Genomic DNA, 7,057 nt, shown 5'->3' on the forward strand with positions numbered 1-7,057 from the left:
GGATAACAAATCACTATTAATGTCAACTGTCAACACTTAACATCAAGATAAACAGGATTCAGGGGCTGTTGCTGTTTGAGGCACTTTAACAATCACTTAATGGGATGTGAACACGGGCTGACACATCGGGGAACCCAGCTGACCTCCAAAGTGGCAAGGACTTCACTGAAGCTGAACAGTTCTCCACTTAGCTTTAGCTATATGTCATTTCAGTTACATTTTACAATAAAAGGATTTGTGGTCCCTACATAATAATCACAGGGATGGCAAAGAAACCTACCTACTCCAGGCAATTACAATTTAGATTTGTTCAAAAACTATCAATATTTTTTGGGCACGATTAAAATCAATTATAGCTGCAACCATCTGATGTTTGATCAGTCAACTGTCTGAAAGATGAGCCTAAGGCAGCCTTTTTTAATAATTAATAAATACTAAAAAACATTGTCACTGTTGTTTTTGTGTTTCTCTATTCTTTTTGGAAACTGAATATCTTTGGGGTTTGGACAGTTGTATGCCATTGCTAGATGAAAAAAAGGATAAGATAACTCACAATGACCTTTGTAACTATATTCTTTGAAGCCTCCTCCGTAATAACTCCAAATAAAAATGGAACTGAGCTTAAACACTCACATACAGTACATGCACATATACACATTTGCACAATACACTCGACACATGTACACACTTTCATGTCCTCTTCCAGTCCCTCAGTTATGTAACCTTAATGCAAGAGACAGGTTGACTAAGAAATCCTGGTCTGTTTACTTCGGCATGATGATGATGAGGATGATGATGATGGTGGTGGTGGTGGTTGTGTGTGTGGGTGCGCATGTGTGAGTAGCGTGTATGTTTGAGGGCAGGAGACGCTGCTGCTTATCTTCATTGCTGCCTGCTGTTTCACATTAAGTACATTCACAAATCTTTTCATACAAACACACACGCCCTGCTCGTTCTTTTCATGTGTGTGTGTGTGTAGCTTACTCTGGTGGAGACACTGAAGACCCACGAGAGACTGCTTGTGACAAGTGACAAGAAGACCCAAACAAACCAATAAACAAACAAATGATGGCCTCGGTATCTTTGCATCTATGTCTACATGTACTGAAGGTGATTATCCAATGAAGATTCCTATTAACACAGTTAGTAAAACAGTAAAGCAACCATTTTTTCTGTATGTAGTTGTTTCACCTGTAATTTAAAAATATATATATATATTATGATTTTTTTTAGACTTAATGTTAGAACACTATATTGTCTAGTAATAATCATTTTCTGGTAGCATTTGTCCATTTGTTAAATCCCATTATACTGCTAGAGGTGCAATTAATTAGTTAATACACTAATTCTGTGGTTGCTTTACCTCAATACATTTGTCAGTTTGTCAATGTACGGTGGTATCTTTGGATTCCAGGCACTTGGGTTGGTGGTGAGATGTGGCACCCCAGAGGGCTTTGACACAGCATGCAGGTGGCAACTATGCCCAAGAGATAACGGTGACGAATAGTGCTGAACTTTTTATGCCATGGCAACTTGCAAAACCCCAAACACAATTTACAACTTCAACACACAGATTTTGCACCCAGACCTCCTTCTCCTCCATAATTTCTCATAACAGTGAACAAACAGAGACTGAAGGCAGAGCTCATCAACAGCACGTAGCTTCTCAAGCACAGAAGGAAAAAATATCAGACGACAATAAGTACAAACAAATGAGCTAAAACTGAACTATTATGCACTGTCATGTTCCTGGCTAAGTCGGAAGAGAGAGAAAACTCACAGGGAGATACAACAAAGTCATCATCAATAAAGCTGTATAAAGCGAGTATAACTTGATTAGCAAACCTGGATGACTCATCATAAAATTTAATCTAATTTGTGTGGATGTTTTGATTTTTTTAGATGCATCTGATAGGCAGATAAACTGGAAATTTAAGAGCCAGAGTTCATATATCTCTGTATTACTGTGTTACAAATTAGGAAACCATGTCATCCTATAGTTATACTTTTTCCTCATCACTCCATCCACAGCTAGCACAGACCACCATCAAGGCTGCTGCCATTATTTTAACTTGGTTAGAGAAAGACTGCTCCAGGAACACATTTTCTTTGTGCCGATATAATGTGACACGCTCAGCAAAAGAGCTCTTTGTTTTAACAAACAACAAACAGGACAGTGCAGTTGTGTAAATCTGCTCTATGTGAATTAAAGTGGTCGAGGGAAGATACTTAAAGGCATCTTTTGCACTGATCAAAACATTTAACATGATTAGCTGGCTTGTTTTGGGACGTACAATGGATCTAAAAATGTACTATGGAACTTTTCCCCTTGCATGGGTAAAAAGCAGCTCATATCTCCTCCCCCTCAAGTTCCCACCGAGTGCACCTGAATACACTATTCAAATCTTCATTTAAAACACAATAGCACGTGTGACAGGGCATGTATTTTTTTTTTTTGGCCTGTGGTTAATCTTCAATTATGATTTTTCCTGCACGAACACATATTCTTATGATTGAAAGTTGAATACATATTAAAGGGTACATCTACTTTACCATCTCACCCTGTGGCTTAATGCCAATAAGCATTTTATTATCCCATTCAGAAATGCACATTTAATGTTCCTAGTGGCTCTGATCAGGTGTGACTCTGAGTCAATGCCTGCAGTTCTGTTGAAATGCCATTAATTAGATTATCACATAGATGCATAGATGCTCACACACACACACACACACAACAGGAAAGTGTGCTTACTACTGCCCTGCATGACGGTTATAAATCCAAACAACCTGTAATTGTAAATAAACATTAAGAGTAGTAAATTTCTCCAGTGGATTGTAAACACTGCACAGGATATCACCAGGACTCAATCTACACCTCCATGATGCCTGCGGCAGGCTGACAGCACCATTAAATACCCATCCTACACGAGCCACCACCTGTTCAAACTCTGGTCGTCTGGAAAGAAACACAGACTCACTGCAAGTTGAACTAACAGGATGAAAAACTGTTTCTTTCCCAGGACAATGGTGCTGTAAAACCCCACACTGCACTACATGTACTCTGAGGTTGGGATAATTGGAGCACCAGCACAGTGCTTTCATATATATATGTATATATATATATATATATATATATATATATATATATATATATATATATATATATATATATATATATATATACATATACATATACATATACATATATTCAATTTTGCCCTTTTATCTATTTTCTGATTACTTTTACACATATTTACAATTTTGTAAGGTGGTCTTGAACATTATTTCTCGTTCATCACTAGGACCCAAACAGGTGTGTCGACATTTTCAACTTTTCCCAAGCTATAGAACTATTTAATCAACACAACATGGATATACATGATTTTCAGTGAATTGACTCACTTCTTTTATATTAGTAGGAGAACGCATTTGACAAAGCCCCGAGGCCTTTATAAATGATGTGTACTTTACATATCTGCAGCACATCCATCTAATGCTACTTCCATTCGACTTCATTTCAGAGGCACACAACATATGCTATGCAAAGTATGATGCTGAAAAGAAGGTCAAAACAAAGGAAAAGCCATAATAATTCAATAAACAATACAATGATGCTTTGTTATTGTTTAAACTTCTAAATTAGGGGGCAGTAATGCAACATCATGGGTGCCAAGAACCATCAAACACCAAAGAAGAGGAAGAAGCCGTTTAACCAAACATACTGTAATTGTCTGGCTCACTCCAGAAAGGTCACAAAATAATACAAATGTGGATGAAAAGGGAAATTTTGCAATATTAATCTCCATTTTTTTGCTATAGTAGACCAAAAGCCAGCTGGTTGAAGTGCCTTTGATAATGTCAAAATACCTCAGGAATCAGAATCTTAGATGGGATTTGACCCAGAAAAGGAAGAGGGTGGTGAGCCAGATGTTGGGGCCGCTACGCTTCAAGGAGCGAGCAGGGGCTGAAGTGAGCCTGAGCGAGCAAGTGAGTGACAGAGTGATATATGTAGTGTACAGAACTGTACCGGCATTCAGAGGGATGCGAGTCATATGTGAGCTTCCTGTCAGCACACAGGCTCCTCACCCCGATGCACATCCTTGTAGTGGCTCCTTCCTTCAACAGATGCTCGAGTGACATCTGCTAAAAGCTGAGAGAGGCAGCTCAGTGAGAGGTTGTAGTTCACACAGCTCAGTATTCAGAATTAGTCTGAGGAGGAGAGCCTGGAAGCTGCTGAGGCTCAGTCGCTCACTCCACTGAGCCAGCACCTCTAAAACTTGAAGAAACTGAAATGACTTCTGTAATCTGTACATTCCCTTCACACACGTTTGCACTTTGACATAACACATTCCCTAGCCCCTTACCCTAACCTTAATCATTACAATTAAGTGCCAAACTCTAACCCTAATCTAAACCAAATTCTAACGCTAACCATTTAAAGCCATAATGTCCTCGCTCCATATGGCTTATGCAATTTTTGGTCCTCACAAAGCCACAAACACAAGAACACACACACCAACAATGTAAAACCAGTACTTCACAAACACAGTTAGTAACTGTTCAAAATGCAATTAGTTGTGTGCAACAACTAAAGTTACAGTTCAACCAAGTGAGCAGAATAAAACTAATATTTCACTGTATGTAGCTTACTTTGCAACATAATGAGGCTCATCACCTGAGTAATGATCCTGTGGTTGAGGCAGAAGCTGTTTCACGAGTCCAATGTTTAAATCCATTTCTAAAAATGACAGCAGATTACACTCTGCTATTTAAAGGAAGTCATTATTATTATGCATGGATGGTGTCACTCTTTTAAGCATGACTGTCGATGATTTTGGACTCTGGGTGTGCGCAGGTATGAAAGGACATTCTACAAAACTCATTCGATTCATTGCTACTGTGCATTTTTTTTTTTCTACATGGGATTTTCCAATTAATTTCAATTTCAGTTAGCAGCCCTTGACAGCCTAGACAAAAGACTTTTTCCCCCCATTTTATTGAGACTGATTGGCCAAGAGTGTTGCTGCCATCTACAGACTCAAGATTACATTTACTACCACCATCTCCTCCTTGTCCTCTTCCTCACACATACACAATGTAAACAGCCTTGAAGGACTTGAATGGAAATGAAACCACCTGAGATGTTTGTGCCTGTAGCGGAGATGTCTGGGATGCAGCACATTCTAAAAGCTAAACATGACAGCAGATTATGTTTAGACCTGCAGAATTCACCTGTGGTAAGAGTACAGGATTAGTTGCCTGAAAGTCACAGTCACCGCTTTAGTGACTTATAGCCCTCACTAAATTCTTTGCAGTGCTTTGCCATACCCTTTCTTTTTATATAGTGTGTACATTCACATAAAGATATTAAATTCTCACAAAATTTTAATTAATTGTAGGTTGACTTCTTGTTTTGAGTCAGTTTTCACCATTAAGACCTTCTGTATATGATTTATTTCTTGGGTTGTCCTAATAAACCGGTTGGGCACCACTGTGGTGTTTCCCCTTTAGGATTTCCATTCATTCCCTTGAAGGTAAAACAAAAGTCAACACTAACCATTACGTTATCAAACTTCAACCTTAAGTCAACCCAAGAGAGCAATTTTTAGCCAGAAACCAGATTAGAAACAACACATTCTTGGCCTTAGGAGTTCAAAGATCAACCAAAGAATTATACAAACGATGTCCAAAATTACACTCAGTATTGTTTTTTCTACCCTTGGCCTGCCCTGCCCTTGGGGTGATGATGATTATGTTCCTCCTCCTGTCATCAGCTGCAGATAAACTGTGGCACAGCTCACTGTTGACCGTTTGTCTTGTTGGCACAGAAATCACATCACTTCGAGGAAAAAGGTTTCAGGTGGAGGAGGGTGTTCAACAACTCCCACACCCGCTCTGAAAATAGCATCAAACAGGCCAAGGTGCAGCAGGTGACATGTTCACCAAATGGACAACTGCTTCACAAGAGTGTTGAGATATTTTAGAAATGTCATGCAGTGGCATTATTAACATACTCCTTATGTTAGTCTGCATGTGGGCTGTCACAAGCATAAGAGGCAGGGAGGCCTGCATGAGGAGGAGGGAGATTTATTATAGCAAAATCAGAAGGGCACAGTTGCTTGGGACACACTGGTTGTTCTCAGGCTTGTCATAATTTGTGTCCTCTATTTAGAGGCAATCTCCTCTAACAAAGCAAAGGCAGAGGTTGCATCAAGAGCAGAGCATGATACTTGCATTCCACAGATGTTCTCCCCTTGGAGAAATGCCCCGTTAAACTTGCCATGTGTTGAACTACTTTAACTCTAATGGAAGTGTTACATACTGAAAGAAGACCATAGGACAAAACACAGAGAGTGCGGATTCAATTTCCGACTGTGCCACAGGATTTAAAATAAATCCTGAATCTGGATCTATATTGTTGGATCACCACCAAAATCAAATCATTTGGGCCATAATCTCTAGAGAATGTAATTCAAATCCATTCTGAAAACTTTTTGCATAACTCCCCACTGTCAAATGAGTTCGCACAATGCTAATTACGCCTATGAGGTCCACACAACTCTTTATTTCTCAGTGTATATATATAGCAATGCTTAGAGTTCTTGTCTTCTAATGCAGTGCACAGGAAGTGATTTGATTTTTGTCACAGACAGACGAAAGCAACAGCAACACCGTGCTCATAAAGTGAGATGGTTGGACTATGACTGAAAACACAAAGAAGCACACACAAAAGGATTCCGAAGAGAATTCTACTGCTCAGACTCGGTCATCTGGCAATTGGATGGGATAAAAAGGACACAGCATATAACTAATGTTTGATTATTTTTTTGAAGACCAAACAGAGCAAGAATAATAATAACGTCAACGACAAACTCATCAAATGTTACGCACTGCTGCTTTAACTTTTTGTGTTAGGCTGCTCACAGACCAAAAACATAACCCCCTTTGCAGGGGTTATAAAAAAAAATCACCAGCTCATTTGTCAGGGATGACTCAGCTTTTAGACAGTGTGCTGTGAGAGCACCTTCAAGTGGTACTATGACAATACACACTGATT

The sequence above is a fragment of the Solea senegalensis genome, linkage group LG7 (assembly GCF_019176455.1).
Source record: "Solea senegalensis isolate Sse05_10M linkage group LG7, IFAPA_SoseM_1, whole genome shotgun sequence".
Taxonomy (NCBI): domain Eukaryota; kingdom Metazoa; phylum Chordata; class Actinopteri; order Pleuronectiformes; family Soleidae; genus Solea; species Solea senegalensis.